Here is a 16,006-nt window from a genome sequence, read left to right as displayed (position 1 = left end):
TATAAATTCAGGTCCCCTTGAGAAGTCTTCAGGTTTGGAAAAGCACTACCTGCTCCTAGAATCTTGGATTTGAACCTCATTTTGGACAGCGAATGACAAGAAAGGAGTAACTCTATTCTAGCCAGTTAATGCTAGATAGAATTTTTTAACAAAGTGGAGTCAGTTCCTCGGATTGGATTCAAGGTTTTTGCTTTGGGGAGGAATTGAGTCATCCAAAGACATCCAAGTGAAGCCTGGCCTGTGTGTGCCCCAAGAACTAACTCGCAGTCAAGTTGTCAGTAAGTATTAAATTCCAGCTGTATGCCTAGTTACTTTGCCTAATTACTAACAGTGGAAAGGGGGGGGGGGGGGCGGGAATAGCTTCCTCTGCTCAGAGTTCACTATAAAGGGAGAAAAACAATACAAAGAAATTGGACTACAGTACAGTGTTAGAACACACTGCATAAAGTAGTAGAAAGATTTTTATTCCCTCCCTGAAATGTAATCATTGCAGGAGGGTGGGGTGTTGTTAGCCATTTGATTTGGACAGCCATTTGACTTGATGTGCTGGTGAAGAACACAGAGCCGGGATCTCCTCGGTCTGGGCCTGCTGTCTCAGCTTGTTCTGTTCAGTCTCTGCCTAGTTTTCTCAGAGTCCTTGCTGCAGCTTGAATTCCTCTTCCCTTTCATCCTGGTTCTGTTCCCGTGAGGCTACACTGTAGTGATGAAGACAGAGCAAACGGTCTGACACCAGTAATTCTCCCCAGGGGGTACTAGGAGGACGTTTCCTAGAAACAACATAGGTCTGAGGGAAAAAGCATGTTTTTGTAGAGGCCATGGCATGGCCCCACTACGGCAGCCTTCCATATTGTCTGCTGTCTTCTTGTGGTCACATCATCTATTATGCTTCTGAGTGTAGTCTCTGGACCAAAGCATCACCTGGGAATTTGTTACAAATGCAAATTCTGGGGGCACCTAGGTGGCTCAGTTGGTTGAGTGTCCGACTTCAGCTCAGGTCATGATCTCATGATTCGTGGGTTTGAGCCCCACATCAGGCTCTGTGCTGAGAGCACAGAACCTAGAGCCTACTTCGGATTCTGTCTCCCTCTCTCTCTGCCCCTCCTCTGCCTCCGCTCACCCTCTGTGTCTCTCTCTCAAAAATAAACATTAAGAAAAAATTTAAGTCTCACTCCCAGTTTCCACATCCTCTGTCTCATCTGCAGTGTTGGGTGTTTTGGGAGATCTAAACCTAACCAACCATTGCCAGTCCAGGGTCTTGCCATCCAGTAATGTCAAGACTCCCTGCTGGTCAACGATCTGTGTACTCCAGGCAACATCTCCCACGTCTGCTGTTGTGACTTATTTAACAAATTTTAGTGAGCTTATGTCTGTGGCTTTGCAATGCTAAGCCAATGGTGGCCAATCTAGGGTGCCCACTTAGGGGTTTAAAAACCTGGGCTTCAGGGGAGTCTGGCTGGCTCAGTTGGTGAGGCATGTGATTCTTGATCTCAGGATTGTTAAGTTCGAGCCCCACGTTGGATGTAGAGATTAAAATCTTAAAAAATCAGATGCCTGAACACTACCCCACAGGGTTTTTCATTGGTCTGGGGTGCAGCCTGGGCAACAGGATTTTTCAAAGCTTTCCTGGTAATTCTGTTGCCCAGTCAACATTGTATAAACCACTTTCCAAAACCAGTGGCTTGCAGACTTGAATAAGCCCATGAATCACCTGGAGAATCTTGTTCAGATCAGATTCTGGTTCACTAGGCCTGGACTGGGTCCTGAGGTTCTGCACATTTAACAAGCTCATTGCTCACTGCATTTTGAGAGCAGAATGACCTCAAACCCATCCATGCTTTCCAATACTGCTGGACTTGCCTTTTTATTTAAAGAGGGAGACGACCAGGGCACCGGGGTGGCTCAGGCGGTTAAGCGTCCAACTTCAGCTCAGGTCGTGATCTCAAAGTTCATGAGTTTGAGCCCCATATCATGTGCTGTGCTGACAGCTCAGCCTGGAACCTGCTTCAGATTCTGTCTCCCTCTCTCTCTGCCCCTTCCCCACTGTTTCTCTCTCTCCTTCAAAAATAAACATTAAAAAAAATGATGGAGACTCCCTCATGTGGTCCTCTAACATTGTGCTTTTCCAAATCTTCACCTTTTTTCTTTTCTGCCGGTAATGTCCCCTCATCAAAGCTGACTTTCCCTTGTGCGAGGCATTCCAGCCTCCCCTGTCTACCTCCTTACCAAATGCCATCAGTTAGCCTCTCCTCCTTTCTTCCCTCCCTATGAAGGTTGTTCCAGTTCCCTCTATTTGAATATCACATATTTACCTCTCTTTATCTTCATGCAAGCTTTTTTTAAGTTTTCTTTGTTGGGGTTTTTTTTAGTAATTTCTACACCCAACGTGGGGCTGGAACTCACAACCCCAAGATCAAGAGTCACATGCTCTTCTGACTGAGCAAGCCAAGTGACCCATACCTTCATCCAAACTCTTCACTAATAGAACCTGGCTTTTTTTCCTGACATTTGGCTTCCTCCCTACCTTTCTACAACTACTGACTTACATAGAGCCTTAGCCCTTTCGCAGCACTTAACATCCTGTGTGGCCTCTGACAGCTTGATCAACCCCCTCTTGACCTGGTTCTCACTGGTGCCGTGACCCACACTCACCCAGCTGTGACACGGCCTGCCCTTCCAGTGACCTTCTTCCACTTCCCAAAGGTGTGCTCTTCCTAAGACTTGCTTTCTTCTCCTTTTTTTTTTTTGAGACTTTTTAAAAAATGATCTCTACACCCAACATGGGCCCAAATTCACAACCCCAAGATCAAGAGTCACACGCTGTACCGACCAAGCCCAGCCAAGCACCCCTCTTCTCTTCATCACGCAGTCAGTGTACCTTCCTCTAAATGACTTTCACTTTTACCTACAACTTAAGATGTCCCTCTGTGCAATCAACTTCTATCTTCAATTCAGACTTTTTTGCCATGTTCTGGTCACCCTTTCCAAGTTCCTGTTGGACATTGACACCAAATGTCCCTACTGCCATTGTTCCGGGATTTTTATTTGCCACTGTTTTAAATTTTTTACCGAAATGGTTTACAATTTTATTTCCTACATCTTGTTAGTTTGTAACATTCTTCCTTAACCATTTTATTATAATTCCACATTAAAACTGATTGGGGCACCTGGGTGGCTCAAGTCAGTTAAGCGTCCAACTTTGCTCAAGTCATGATGTTGTGGTCCATGAGTTCAGGCCCCACATCAGGCTTTGTGCTGACAGCTCAGAGCCTGAAGCCTGCTTTGGATTCTGTATGTCTCTCTCTGCCTCTCTCTTTCTCTCTCTCTTGAAAATAAGTAAACATTTTTTGAAAATTAAAAAAAAAAGCTGACATCTTCACTCCTTCCTCCAATGCCATCCATTTATGTTTAAATGTAACATACTGCCTTCATTGCTTATCTCTTTTCCTTTCTACCCTGGTAAAATACACATAAAATATGCCATTTTAACTATTTTTTAAAATGCATTTGCTTTTTTTTTTTTAATATTTATTTATTTTTGACAGCACAAGTGGGAGAAGGGCACAGAGAGAGGGAGACACAGAATCTGAAGCAGACTCCAGGCTTCTAGCTGACAGCACAGAGCCCAATGTGGGGCTTGAGCTCACAAACTGAGATCACAACCTGAGCCCAAGTGAGATACTTAACCGACTGAGCCACCCAGGTGCCCCAAATGCTTTTGCTTTTTTGAAATTTTAAATGTTTATTTTTGAGAGAGAGTATGCACAAGCAGGGGAAGGACAGAGAGAGAGGGAGACACAGAATCTAAAGCAGGCTCCAGGCTCCAAGCTGTCAGCACAGAGCCCAATGTGCAGCTCGAACCCACAAGCTGTGAGATCATGACCTGAGCCGAAGTCAGACGCTTAGGCAACTGAGCCACCAAGGCGCCCTTGACCATTTTTAAGTGTATACTTCAGTTGCATTGAGTACAATCACCTCATTATACAACCATGACTACTATCCATCTCCAGAACTTCTTTATCCCATAGTGAAACTCTATACCCATTAAACTAATACCCCACCTCCCTTCTCCCCCAACTCCTGGTAACCACTTTTCTGTGTGTATGAATTTGGCTATTCTAGGTACCCCAGATAAGTGGAATCATACAGTATTTGTCCTTCTTCTGGCTTAGCATATTTTCAAGGTGCATCCATGTTGTAGCACGTAACAGAATTTTATTCCTTTTTGAGGCTAAAGAATATCCCATTGTGTGTATATACCGCATTTTGTGTATCCATTTATCCACCAAAGGACGTTTGAGATGTTTCCCCTTTTGGCTATTGTGAATAATGTTGCAATGAACATGAGTGTACAGATAGTGTTTAAGGCACTGCTTTCAATTCTGGATGTATACCCAGAAGTGGAACTGCTGGGTCATGTGGTAATTGTATTTTTAACTCTTTGAGAACCTGCCATACCGATTTCCACAGCCACTGCATCATTTTACATTCCCATCAGCAACACACAAGAGTTCCAATTTCCCCACATCCTTGCCCACATGTGTAGTTTTCTGTTTGTTTGATAATCGCACACTAGCAGGTGTGGTACCACTCTTTCTAGTGCACACTGCCATCCCCTGTTTTGTGGCTGCCACTTTAAACTCAATAGCCATCCAAACTTTTCTTCCCTCCCCACTCTCCTTACCTACCCACCCCTTCTGATGCTACTAGTTGGGGTGATGATATATCTTTTCTTGCTGATCCATGTGTCAAACCTGATATTTGTCCCTGGCATGTTTAATCAGCTGCCAAGCCCTATTGATTCTTCACAGAAATCAGTCACATCTCTTTCCTCCTGCATGCAGGTTCTGATTTTATTTCTCACCTGGATTATTGTAATCTCCTGGCCTGTCCAGACCACTTGGCACTGCCATAAACCTGACCTCTGGCCAAAAAAAAAAAAAAGGGGGGAGTGGGGGGGCACCTGGCTGGCTCAGTCAGTAGAGCATGTGACTCTTGATCTCAGGGTCATGAGTTCAAACCCCATGTTGGGCATGGAGCCTACTTAAAAAAAAAAAAAAACTGAACTGTGCCCTCTGGGCCCCCATTCCACATCCTATGTCAGCTTTCCATTGCCCACCAGGAAAAGAGAGGAAAAAAATGTTATCATTTAGTGAGCACCTTTTATGTGCCAGGCACTCAATGCTAAATGTACCAAATGTACTAAATGCTCTACATCTGAGTCTCATTTCACAGAGGAAGTAGCAGGCACAGAGAAGTTACGTAATTTAAGGTCATGCAGCTAGTAAGTGGTAAACTAGAATTCAAACCAGTTCAAAAGCAGTCTTACTCCAAAGCCCACTCAACCACTCTGCTCTCCTACTTCATTAGCAGTCTTATGAACTGGATATCTCAAGCCCCTTTTGAGGAAGAAAAGCACTAAGTTAAATAACTTGCTTAAAGTGAGGTAGTTATTAACTTGGAAGCTGGAATTTGAACCTGGGTCTCTGACATCAAAGTCTGTCCCATGCTGATTCTTCATCTCTCCCAAATCCTTGGCCGGGCAACAAGGTCCTCTACCTTTGGGACCCAATATGTTACCAGCTTTATACTCCCCCCTACTGTCTCATCCCTTGCCCCAGATTAGACACTTTGCCACTAAAGATAAGCTGGGTTTTAATTTTACCTCTCTGCCTCCGGTCTTCAAGGCCAAAACCAGTGACTACTTACCAAAACTTTTCCAGCTGTCTATGCTGGAAGAAATCCTCAGCTGCAGCTCTGAGTTCACAACTCAGCTGTACCACTTGTGAGTGCAGGGAATGTGCCAAATCAGCACTGCGGCCCTGCCACAGCGGAGCACGTGGTGGACCACTGAAAATACAGAACCACTGAAATAGGCAATCACTTGTAGTTAGAAAAGTGTGAGTCTGACAAGCAGAGGCTGGCTTCTGACCCCAAAAGTCTGGCAGAAGCATTTGCATTGCATTGATTTTCCCTTGTTTGTCCTCCTCCCTGACTTCCAGGTCTCTGAGTGGGTGGCCAGTCTCCCCTCACCCCCACCCCCACACTGCCTTGAACAAAGCTTTTTCCGTCCTGAATTTTTGTCTCAGTCATTCCACAACCAAGTAAACAGCCACCTGCTTGCCATCTAGGGAGGTAGGACTGGGCTTGACTAGGCTGCAGAGTGGCCTCTTTGGGGTTTCATTCAAACCCAATCTGTTTACAGGTGTGGGAGGTGGGAGAGAAGCTGGGGACCCAGAGTAGAGGATGGCTTAGTGACGACCTGCCCCAGGGGAAGGGGCCGTGTGGGCATGAAGAGGGAGGGCCACTAACGATACCAAAAGAGGATGGTAAACCAACCCTTCCTGCAGTTCCTGCAGTTCAGCAGTGATCTGGCCTATATCTTGGCATCTAGAAAAGACAGAACGTTCCTTACTAAAAGCAGGTAAGTGTTTCTCTTGTCTGTATCAAGCTTAGAGTTGCTAGGGAAAGACCCACTTCTAGCAAATAAACATCTGAGAAAGGTCAGAGCAGCCTGTGGGAAAGGGTCTCCATTTGCTGCACAGAGTTGGAAGGAGGTGGGCAAGAGGAAGTGGCCAGTCCCTGACAATAGTCCCAGATGACGTCTAAGTCAGGAAGCAAGTTATTTCCTTGGCACTGCTCATGTAAGGGGCTCGTCTCTGAAGAACTCTGGCTTGCCCTGCTAATTAGAGTAGGTAGAGAGAGGATGCCTCTCTTCCCTGAGTGCCTCCTCACAAGGTGTAGAGAGGAGAGACAACTGAAGAGCAGAACTGTCTGTCTCATGATGAGACTGACTGCAAGGTTAAAGGCGGTAGCTACCTCATGGTTCACTGATTCCAACATCTTTATTGAATGCCTCTGCACCAGGCTCCGGGGGCACAACCCTAAGACTTTCGTCTCCCAGTAACGAGGGGGGGCCTGGGTAGCTCAGTGGGTTAAGCGTCTGACTCTTAATTTCGGCTCAGGTCATTATCTCATGTTTGGCTGTGAGACAAGCCCCGTGTCAGACTCTGCATTGAGTGTGGAGCCTGGTTGGGCTGCTCTCTCAAAATAAATAAAACTTAAAAAAAAAAAAAAAGAGGGGCTCATGGGAGGAAGCCCAAAAAACTTTTTTTTTTCTTTTTTGTTTTCCAAAAAACAAATTGTAATTCGTCAGGTACAGATGGGGCAAGAGTGTCCTACTCAACAGGACAATATGTGCAAGGCTCAAACGCAAGAGACCATGATATGTTCCCAGAAGTGAGAGTTCTCGATGGCTGGCAGGGAGAGTAGACTTGGAGATTTGGGAGGGTACAGTCAAGTAGGAAAGTAGGGTCCGGGTCTGGGCAAAGAGCTGGGAAACTGTCCTAAGAGTGGAGGGAAGTTAGCGTTGCACTTTAGGCAGGGAAGTGCTTAAATGGCAGGCTGGCAGTTGGGTCCAGACTTGCACTTCTGCTCACTTGGCCATGTTGTGGAGCTCAGATTTGAGGGGAGCAAGGAGGGAGACAGAGGGGGGAGACTGCCAGGTGCTCCAGACAGTGGATGACGCCCGTGTGATCAAGCAGTGGCTGGTGGGCCCACGAGAGACTTAGGACAGCTTTTTTCTACCCATGATGAAAGACCTGTTTATCCTAGTTTATTATGGAGCAATAATTTTGTAAAATACAATAAAAATCAATTGATAGAAAAATAGAAATTTTATTTAAAAAAATTTTTTAAGTTTTATTTACTTATTTTGAGAGAGAAGGCATGAGCAGGGGAGGGGCAGAGAGAGGGAGAGAGAGAACCCTAGTAGGCTCCATGCTGCCAGTGCAGAGCCCAATGTGGGGCTTGAACTCACAAATTGTGAAATTGTGATCTGAGCTGAAATCAAGAGCCAGACACAAACAAATGAGCCACCCGGCACCCCAAAAAATAAAAATTTTTTAAATGATAGAATATAAGCTCACATTTTTCTCAGTAAATTGTAAAACATGAAATTCCTCAAGATGCCATAAAAATTCCTAAGCATTTATTCTCAATTTCTGTAGTTGTCACAGATCAGCACTGAACCACATGCCCTGAGTAGCACTGACTTTAGGAGGAAGAATTGCCAGAACATGATGACTGATTAGTTGTGGAAACATAAGGGGGAAAGGATGAATCAAAGATGGCTCACGGACTTGGCCTGGATAATTGAATGGCTGGTGGTGCAGCTTCCAGAGCTAGGAAACCAGGAAGAGAAACAGCAGGTCTACAGGGGTGGATACAAGTAAAAAGAGGTATTACTATACTGTGTGAGGCCAGACTGCTAAGATGGGGACAGCTGGGAGCTGGTTAAGATAATGGTGAGGGCTTCAGGGCAGAAATCCTCAGCTGCAGGTACATCATGAGCAAGTAGACAATGACTGAAGCCCAGGAGAAGATGGGTTTTCAGGATGATTGTGTGGAGTGGAGTGGAGTGGAAGGAGTCAAGAATCTTGGCAGGACTTTATGGGTACCAGTGACCAAAGACACTGGTCATGGGAGGCTGGGAAGCCACTGGGGAGAGCCAAGGAGTCACAGAAGTCAAGATAATAGAATGTTTTAATGTGGGAGGAATGAAAAGTGGTGGAATCAGGAGCTCAGAGAACCATGGCCTGCTCTGGTCCCTGCAACTCACCACCTAGAATCATCCTTCTAAATAGATGTGTCTCTGGACAGTCTCATTCAAAATATGATCCTGGGAAACCATGTAATAATTACTTTAGGGGTGCCTGGTTGACTCAGTCCATAGAGCATGCAATTCTTGATCTATGGGTCTTGAGTTCAAGCCCCACATTGGGCGTAGAGCTTACTTAAAAAAAAAAAGAAAAGAAAATTACTATACAGTTTTCTGTGCTTTCCAAATTTTCTAATTTTTTTCTAGTACTTTAAATACTTTAAGAAATAGAACAGTTGTTCATATTAACAAAAGGGAACTGATCATCTCCTAAGCATCTGTTAACTAGCTATCTCCTAAAGAAATACACAGGATGGGTCACAGTTTCTTTTTAATTTATTTAAGTTTATTTGTTTTGAGAGAGAGAGAGAGAGAGAGAGAACAGGGGAGGAGTAGAGACAGAGGGAGAAAGAATCCCAAGCCGGCACCCCACTATCAGCACAGGGCCCAACACGGGGCTCAATCCCATGAACCGTGAGACCATGACCTGAGCCGAAATCAAGAGCCAGTAGCTCACCCAATTGAGCCACCCAGGCACCCCAAAATGGGTTACAGTTTTGATGTTAGGGGCAGAACCCCTGGACAAGACAGGGTAGGTAAGCCGACTGGGCCCTGCCATGCAGACTCCCTCCCAGGCCCTCCAAGGACCTGTCTGCTTCTGGCTCTTCGACCAGTACGGCCCTTAGCCAGCTTCTTCCTCGCAAAACAGTCAGCAGGAGAGTGGAGAAGGGGCAGACGACCCCTCTGAGTGCACACACACACGCCGAGCAGAGATACTTCTGGAAATGCACACATAAGGGATCAAAAAATGCATGGCTCTGCACGCCAGCTGAGTGGTGTCCTGCCTGCCATACAAGGGGCACCTTGTCACTGACTTCCCACAGAGCTGGAGGAAACTGTTCCCCAAGCCTCAACTTCTCTCGCAGTGCCAGACCCTCCCTGTGGGCAGCCTCCTCTCCTGCCTTGCCTTTCACTCCTCAGCCCCTCAGGTTTCAGACCTCCACCAGCTCCATGGTTCTTCAGCCCTGGACAGTCGCCAAGCCCAGACCCTTTCTTTAAAAAGTTCTCTCCCAAGGCACCAGGGTGGCTCAGTCGGTTAAGTGGCCGACTTCGGCTCAGGTCATGAATTCGCGGTCCTTGAGTTCAAGCCCTGCGTCGGGCTCTGTGCTGACAGCTCAGAGCCTGGAGCCTGTTTCAGATTCTGTGTCTCCCTCTCTCTGACCCTCCCCTGTTCATGCTCTGTCTCTCTCTGTCTCAAAAGTAAATAAACATTAAAAAAAAAAAAAAGTTCTCTCCCAGCTAACCCTTGCCCTCTGCACTCTCCACCACCCCCCTTTTCTCTCTACCTCATTGCTTTGCCATCATGCCACCTATCTGGCTTCTCGCACGAAATTTCCTTTTCTCAACCTGTTCTTCCTGCATTGTCCTCATACCACATTCAACAGTGTGCTTTCCCCCTTAAAAGTATTCAGTATTTTTTTACTGCCTGCAGGATCAAATTGGTGAAAAGTTAATTTAGGGGGCACAAACTATATTGGGCAAGCCCCAGGTTCTCCATGCCTGACCTAACCTACTTTTGTAGCCCTTTTCCACCGTTCTGGTGAGCCAGCCAGGGCGGTGAGCTGTGCCCTCAGCCCTTTGCTTGGCCCTCTTAGGTGTCCAGGCCACCTCCCCCTCCTCTTCTTAGAAACTTTCCCTTATTTTTTTTAGTACATGTGCTGGTGAAGCAAGCACCTCCCTATGTTTTTTTTTTTTTTTAAGTTTATTTATTTAGAGACAGAGAATGAAAGTGGAGAAGGGGCAGAGAGAGAGGGAGAGAGAGAATCCCAAGCAGGCTCCATGCTATCAGCGCAGAGCCCAGCGTGGTACTCAGTCCCATGAACTGTGAGATCATGTCCTGAGCCAAGATCAGAGTCAGACGCTTAACTGACTGAGCCACCCTGGCACCCTTCCCTTATTTTTTTGTTTTTTTAATTAAAAATTTTTTTTTAACGTTTATTTATTTTTGAGACAGAGAGAGACAGAGCATGAACGGGGGAGGGTCAGAGAGAGAGGGAGACACAGAATCCGAAACAGGCTCCAGGCTCTGAACTGTCAGCACAGAGCCCGACGTGGGGCTCGAACCCACGGACTGTGAGACCATGACCTGAACCAAAGTCGGATGCCCAACTGACTGAGCCACCCAGGCGCTCCACTTCCCTTATTTTTTAAGACCACTTCTAGATCCTCCAAGCCAGGCTGGAATGGCCTTGCACATCTCTGAACACTTACAGTATTCACTATCTAAGCATCTCAATTGCAATAAAATGGAATTTGAGAGTTCTTTAAAAAGTTTGCTTGTTAGTTAAGAACTCTTTGTCTACTTGGGTGCCTGGGTGGCTCAGTCGGTTAAGCACTTGACTTCAGCTCAGGTCATGATCTCATGGTTCATGAGTTTGAGTCCCACTTCAGGTGAGCTTGAGCCCCACTTCAGGCTCGGCCCTGACAGTGCAGAGCCTGCATGGGATTCTCTCTCTCCTTCTCTCTCTATCCCTTGTTCACTCATGCCCAGTCTCTCTCTCTCAAAAAAAAAAAAAAAAAAAAAAAAAAGAGAGAGAGAAAAGAAAAAAAAAAAACTCTGGCTACCCAATTACAAAAACTAATTTTAATTTGCTTAAGACAATAAGTCATAACACCCCAAAACAACAGCAACAAGACAATAAGTCAATTCATGAAATATCCCTTTGGTACCTAAGGTCGAGAATGAAGTGGGTCACTGTATAGTCAGGGCTTCAAACCCCACCAGAACTCTCTGCTCTCTCTCTTGTTCTGCTTTATCCATGTCTCTTGCTACAAATGATCTCTCTGTTTCCCAAACCACATACCACATGACAGTAAACATGACTGCAGATCAGTCCCAAGTGTTATGTTACAGACAATATCTGTAAAGAAGCTACACAATCTCTTCTTTAAGATAACTGTAGAGGTCAGGGCTCCTGGGTGGCTCAGTTGGTTAAGCGTCCCAACTCCCTTTTTTTTTTTTTTTAATGTTTATTTATTTTTGAGAGAGATAGAGTGAGCTGGGGAGGGGCAGAGAGAGAGGGAGACAGAATCTGAAGCAGGCTCCAGGTCAGCACAGAGCCTGATGTAACTATGAGATCACAAACTATGAGATCATGACCTGAGCTGAAGGCAGATGCTTAACCGACTGAGCCACACAGGTGCCCCAGGGTCCCAACTCTTGATTTCAGCTCAGGTCATGATCTCAAGGTTGTGGGATTGAGCCCCAAGCCCCGCGTCAACCTCTGCATCGAGCCTACCTCTTGTCAAGCCCTGCAGGCATAGAGCCTGCTTAAGATTCTCTCTTTCCCCCTCTGCCCCACCCCCACTCATTTGTGCACACCTGAGTGCTCTCTCTGTAAAAATTAATTAAGGGGCACCTGGGTGACTCAGTCCGTTAAGCATCCGACTTCAGCTCAGGTCATGATCTCAAAGTTCATGAGTTCAAGCCCCATGTCAGGCTCTGTGCTGACAGCTCAGAGCCTGGAGCCTGCTTCAGATTCTGTGTCTCCCTCTCTCTCTCTCTGCCCCCCTGCCCGCTCATGCTCTCTCTCTGTCTCTGTCTGTCTGTCTCTCTCTCAAAAATAAACATTTTAAAAAATTAAAAAAAAAAATACCTATAGGGGAAATTAAATGACCTATTAAGTCAGGGGCCCATCCTCAGGTAATCAACACTACCCAGGAGAATAGCATCACATTTTAGGAACATGGTAGTCCCCACCAGGTGAACGGTAAGAGAGAATGGGGGTTCCTGGAAATGCAATAATGAAGAGCTACAACAGTTGTATCACTGCATCCCACCCTTTGATGCCTGGGGATGTGCAGAGGCATACCATTTCCCATTCATTCACATTTTTTCCTTTTTTTAAAAAAATATTTTGGGGCGCCTGGGTGGCGCAGTCGGTTAAGCGTCCGACTTCAGCCAGGTCACGATCTCGCGGTCCCTGAGTTCGAGCCCCGCGTCGGGCTCTGAGCTGATGGCTCAGAGCCTGGAGCCTGTTTCCGATTCTGTGTCTCCCTCTCTCTCTGCCCCTCGCCCATTCATGCTCTGTCTCTCTCTGTCCCAAAAAAAAAAAAAAAAAAAGTTGAAGAAAAAATTTAAAAAAATATATTTTATTTTTTCATGTGATCTCTGCCCCCCAGTGTGGGGCTCAAACTTACAACCTCAAGATCAAGAGTCACATGTTCTATCGACTGAGCCAGCCAGTTGCCCCTAAATATCCCCCTTCTAAATATGGATCAATAATCACATGTCAAACTATAAATGCACTTATCTTCCCAATGTGAGATAATTCAATGTCATGACCAGATACTGCAGCCAGAGGCAATGACAGGGAGCCTCTGTTATCCAGATAAAGATTACTTTTTTTATATGTATATATCCTGTCCTTCTCTCCTTTGGTCCCAAAGAGTTCCAGATGTAGATACTCATAATTCTGTATCCCAGTGCTTAAATAATTAGTATTACTACCCCAGTACTCCCCAAATACTATTTTTCTAAATTCCATTTCGAAGAGAGAACAGGTGAAATATTATCTATTGGCCAATAGTCTAACACATAGAGCACACCTGGCTCAGTCAGAGGAGTCTACTACGCTTGATCTTGGAGTTGTGAATTCAAGCCCCACGTTGGGTGTAGAGATTACTAAAAAAAAGGAAATTAAACAGGGTGCCTGCGTGGCTCAGTAGGTTAGGCATGTGCCTTTGGCTCAGGTCATGATCTAATGATTCATGGGTTTGAACCCAGCATCAGGCTCTGTGCTGTCCCAGCAGAGCCTACTTTGGATCCTCTGTCCCCTTCTTTCTCTGCCTCTCCCCCACTTGCATGCATGCACGTGCTCTCTCTGTCTCTCTTAAAAATGAATAAATAAAAACTTTTTTTAAAAATCCTAAAAAAAAAAAAATTTTTTTTAAGGCTAAATATTTTAGTCAGTATCCATTTGTTTACTAAATTCTTTGGCAGTGTAGGGAGCAACTTGGTCAGGCAAATGGCTGCCCCAAGGCTGGGCTTGGCGGAAGAATTTCCCTTGCCTGGGATCCTTCAAGTCCTATATATGGAGAGAACAGTGCCCAGGAGCGCCCCCGGTGGGAGGGTGTGCTGTATCGCTCTGGAAGTCTATTCCTGTCAGGGCTGGAACCAGCAGGGACCTTGTTTTTGTTCTCAGCTGCATCCCGGCTGCCTGAAACTGTGGCCACTGGCACAGTCAGCACTCCCCACGCGTTTCTAGGGTGACTAACACTTGGGCCAATGGATTACCTGAGGTATTGAGCAAGTACGAACTCTGTTGCCAAGTTTGGGATTTGGGGAGTGATGATTCCTTTAAAACGTTCACTGGCTCACTGTCAGTTTCCTCTTTGTTGACTCCGTTTGCTAATGTGTTTACTGGCGCCAGAAATCTTGTGTGGCCCAGTCCTTGAATACTAAGTCTGTCCAAGAGAACTGCCTGGCCTGGGACTTACAGTGGCATGGCCCAGTCCCATGGGGTGGGGGTGCTCTGCAGTGCGTGCCCACACTACACACCAACAGGCAAATGCACTTAGAGGTTGGAGACATTATCACATCCGCCTCGTGAAAGCACTATGGCCCTGGGATTCGGGTGTCCCTAATTTCTCTGGCTTCTCTTAAATACCCCTATTCCAAAATCCAGTGAACCACAATTTATAAACTAATAATTTTGTTCTAGAAAAAGCAGGGAATATGGCTGCAAGATTCTCAATTATTTGAATCTCTGCTTTCAGACTGACAGGGTTTTTTAAATGTCCCATTGTTTCTTATCTACTTTTAAGGTGCCATTCCGGGATTACAACACATCTTTCTCTCATAACAACTTTGTGAGTGTCTCAAAGAACAGCTGACACACTTTAATTTCCTGACATTTTGTGCCTGAGTGGCTCAGTTGCTTAAGCGTCTGACTTCGGCTCAGGTCATGATCTCGTGGTTCGTGAGTTCGAGCCCCTCATGGGGCTCTGTGCTGACAGCTCAGAGCCTGGAGCCTGCTTTGGATTCTGTGTCTCCTTCTCTCCCTGCCCCTCCCCCACCCACACTCTGTTTTTCTCTCTCAAAAATAAACATCAAAAATTTTTTTTTTCCTGGCATTTTCCCACAAGTTCCCTAAAGCTCCAGCTTTTGGAGGCACGTGGTTGGAGCCTCAAGAGTGACTGGGGGAGGGGCGCCTGGGTGGCGCAGTCGGTTAAGCGTCCGACTTCAGCCAGGTCACGATCTCGCGGTCCGGGAGTTCGAGCCCCGCGTCGGGCTCTGGGCTGATGGCTCAGAGCCTGGAGCCTGTTTCCGATTCTGTGTCTCCTTCTCTCTCTGCCCCTCCCCCGTTCATGCTCTGTCTCTCTCTGTCCCAAAAATAAATAAACGTTGAAAAAAAAATTTAAAAAAAAAAAAAAAAAGAGTGACTGGGGGCACCACACAAGAACTGCCAGCCTCTCAGCCTGGAAAAGGGTTTCTTAACAGCTTGTTCCCTGCTTTCTCTGAGTCCATGCTTCAGGTTTATAATTTGCAAATCCTCCCCTCTCCTAGTTTAGGGGATAGAAGTCTCTTTTGGTTGGGAGTATCAGAAACACATTCTAGCAAGTTAAGCAATAATGACGATTGACAGGACTGTTGAGTGTCTCACAAAATCCAAGGACAGGAATGCAACTGGCATCCAGGAGTGAACTGGAAACTGGGATTTTAAACAACATTAGGACTATCTCCATCTTTTGTTTCTCCTCCAGATATCTTTGCTTCACTTTTCTGTTTCTTTCTCTGCAGACCAGCTTCCTATTTCTCCAACAGATCCAAGTTTTACACATTCTGGGTCCAAACACCATGTTCGAAATTTCCAGTTTCTCAGACAAAAACTTTGGTGTCTCCTTAACTAGTCCCTTTGTCTCTCACATCTGTTCTGTCAGGAAATCCTGTTGGCCTTGCGTTCAACATACACCCATAATTAAACCACTTCTCACTCCCTCTCCACCCATATACCCTGAGCAAGCAGCCTTTTTACCTCTTGCCTAGATTCCTGCAATAATTTAATTGATCTTTCTGCTTTTATCTTAAGCCCTCTGTTGCCTATTCTCAACACAGCAGCCAAATAGTCCTGTTAAGAGCATGTCATTTCTCTGCTCAAAACTCTCCAGTTGTTTCTCTTTTCATTCAGAATAACAGCCAAAGAGCTTCCAAGGCCTTACAAGGTCATGCTTCTGCCCGTTATCGCTCTTTGTCTTTATTGCATATCCCTGTTCACGCTTCCTGGCCACCTCACTGTTCCTTCAACTCACCAGTCTCTGCTTACAGGGTCTTTGCACTTGCTCTGCCTT

At 45.8% G+C, this 16,006-nt stretch overlaps 1 protein-coding gene and 1 long non-coding RNA gene across 5 annotated transcripts in view; one reads left to right on the top strand and one right to left on the bottom strand.

Moving 5' to 3' along the window:
- Positions 1–16,006, top strand: part of SLC25A18 (solute carrier family 25 member 18) — a 29,077-nt gene continuing 13,071 nt past the window's right edge. Inside the window, exons 1-2 of one of the 4 annotated variants that reach the window (XM_043564470.1) lie at positions 6,007–6,132; positions 6,348–6,421. The gene's annotated coding sequence lies outside the window, so the exon portion shown is untranslated. Of the gene's footprint in view, positions 279–6,006; positions 6,422–16,006 lie in introns of those variants that run through there. The other 3 variants (XM_043564471.1, XM_043564473.1, XM_043564472.1) reach the window with 3 other exon arrangements.
- LOC122473779 lies at positions 444–5,889 on the bottom strand. Its single transcript, XR_006294711.1, has 2 exons — positions 5,707–5,889; positions 444–695 (listed from the first exon to the last, which is right to left on the bottom strand). It is a non-coding gene; the product is annotated as an uncharacterized LOC122473779 (long non-coding RNA).

This window comes from Prionailurus bengalensis, chromosome B4 (genome assembly GCF_016509475.1).
Source record: "Prionailurus bengalensis isolate Pbe53 chromosome B4, Fcat_Pben_1.1_paternal_pri, whole genome shotgun sequence".
Lineage (NCBI taxonomy): Eukaryota > Metazoa > Chordata > Mammalia > Carnivora > Felidae > Prionailurus > Prionailurus bengalensis.
Note: the sequence above shows the minus strand (reverse complement) of the source record. Positions and strands in the feature narration are given on the sequence as shown.